The sequence below is a fragment of the Myotis davidii genome, unplaced genomic scaffold (genome assembly GCF_000327345.1).
Source record: "Myotis davidii unplaced genomic scaffold, ASM32734v1 scaffold269, whole genome shotgun sequence".
NCBI lineage: Eukaryota > Metazoa > Chordata > Mammalia > Chiroptera > Vespertilionidae > Myotis > Myotis davidii.
The window spans coordinates 3,416,572-3,419,278 of record NW_006383008.1 but is presented as its reverse complement, the minus strand read 5'-3'; positions in this window follow the sequence as shown (position 1 = coordinate 3,419,278).

Sequence of the window (2,707 nt, the reverse complement as noted above, 5' to 3'; positions counted from 1 at the left end):
TAGTTTGCAATAAACTATATTATGACAAATATTGTGTTGTTTTTAATTTGGCACCTGTCTAAATGCTTTAGTCCTGAGATGTTTTTTGGTTTAGGGGCTTATTTACTAAAAAAAGGGGGGGCATTGAGATTATTATTTTATCTACCAAGTAAATTAACAGAAAAAGTTGACTTTAATAATATATACACATGAAAAAAGGGCCTTTATATATGGTCTTGCTTCTATTCTAAAACAAATTAATCATTGCATACTTATTTTCAATGTCTTAAAATAGAACAAATAATTTCAGTATTTCCAAGAAAATATGTAGTCCATCACTCATCAATAATACTTCTTCTACATGTATCAGCATTTAAAAAAATGCACATTTAAGTGTGTATCACTTAAATTATGATATATTTTTAATTTATGATTCATTTGCCACAGGAAAGACTTATATCCAGGAAGCACAAAGTACATTGAAAATATGACAAGGGTTTGAGTCAATGGATATTTATTATTCTCAGGCTAATCTAGTCTGAATATTATACTTGAGCACGTTTCTGAGTTTACAGTTACTTCTTTAAGTTAAAACAATTATATACAAATAGATATAGTACTACTACATAAAATACTAAATTATGTCATAGTACATTCCTCTTTTTCTCAATTTTTATGGTACAACTCGTCCATGTTAATTGTTGAAAATTAGAAAAAATAAAACATTAGCATCATTAATACTGTGATCAATATTATCTATACACTTTTGGATGTTTTCAGTGGTTATAATTAAATAAAGACAAGAAGAAGCCAGTGCCATTTGATGCATGCTATTCTGTATCTTGTGTAATTTTCCACTTATTAATATATGGTGACTATCTTGCCATATGCACAGATTTAACTGTATGATGAAACTAGATGAAGCCTTCTAAGTGCAATCAGGAAAACAGAAGCCACTCTAGGAAACTGGAATAGAAAGAGATATAAGAAACTACAGGCTTAACGGCTGCTCAGTGGGAAGGGAGAAGGAAGACTAGGAAGGCCATATCCCGTCAGTCTGGAAGTGAAAGGACTGTAAAGAACCTGCAGCCAGTGACTGCAGTCATATCCCAGTATCAAAAGAGAGGTTCTGGAGAGGATGTCTGGAGCTACCTGAATGCTGCCAGAGGTCTCACTAGTGCTTCAGCACTGAATGGGTGATCCTCAGGCAGGGCTTCCAAAGCCACAGGGTGCTCGTGTACAACTGCCTCTAGAAAAAAAGGGTTTTCCTCTCTTGCCTCAAAACCTAACTTGAAACAGTTCTGGAAAGGGAAAATGGGAAATAAACTTCTAGCTTCTCCACTGAGATGGTGGAAGGAGCAGAGGTGAAATTGAGTTGACAAAGGACATTAAAAATAATTACCACTGGCCCTGGCTGATGTAGCTCAGTTGGTTAGCGAAGTCCTATGCACTGAAAACTCTCCAATTCGATTCTAGGTCAGGGTACATACTCAGATTGTGGGTTCTCTCTCACATTGATGTTTTCCTTCTCTCCTTCCCGCTCTTGTCTTCTCTCTCTAAAATCAATAAAAAATAGAATAGGTATTGGTTACACCAGGGGGTGGCGTGGAACAAAGGAAGGCCCTAGACAGCAGCCAGCAGCCGTTAGGGACCCTATCTGTGCACGAATTTCACCTTTAAAATATTATTGTGTCACTGTTTTTAATGGCTGCATAGAATATGATTACAGATTTACATAATTTTATTGATTAATCAATTTTTTGAAATATTGATTCCAATTTTTCTAATTTAACTGTTATATATACATATATGTGATATTGAAAGGAACCCTAGGGACAAAATAGGCAGGTTTAGGGACTAAAAAGGGTCCATGGGAAAGGAATGCATAGGTGAAGGCTTGGAGCTACCAGAGTCATACATTCACAGAGGATAAAGAAAAGTCACAGAATACTGGGAAAAGGAAACATAGTTTCACAGAAGATTGAGAAATGTGGACAGATGCCAGAAAGAGGGAAACATTTTCACAGGAGATAGAGGAATGTTGCAAAATAAGGGGAAGAGAAAAGGAGGGGGCACCACTTGCGTTTTGGACTTTGAAACTGATATTCTACAAGAGTGACCAAGTAGGAGAGTATGGGGTCATAAAATGGAGGAGGAGTCCAATTAGAAGGGAGCATGAAGAGACCAAGAACTAGAGCATATATAAACCTGAGACAAAGGGACACGAGACAGATTTCTGGATTTAGGTTCACAGCGCCTTCCCCTGATGTGCCCAGTTCCTCCCACAGATCAAGGCTGGACTGTGGCTTAGGCCAGCTCCTTGATTCCCATTTAGAAAGAGGGAGGGAGAGAGAGAGAGAGAGAGAGAGAGAGTCCCATTTGTGGACTCCTCCCCAAAGGGTCCCCTTTGGGGATACCCCTGCCCAGATGGAGTTTGTATATGCTTCCAATAAACTTCTACATTTTTTAAAGAACTCTATCAGTCCATGAATTTATTCTTCATCTTCATCAGACAAGAACCCATGAGAACAAAAATCTGTACCCTGAACCCGTTTCAATATAATTTAAAATCTAGAAAAAAATTAATATAGAGAGAACATAAATTACTTAAGGAAAAAAGAATCTGACTTTTAAAAGAAATGCATGATTAACTTCAATTTCATTTTTGGTTTGGGGTCATGAATATCAATCTTAAAATAATTGTCAAAATTCAATGATTCATTATTTC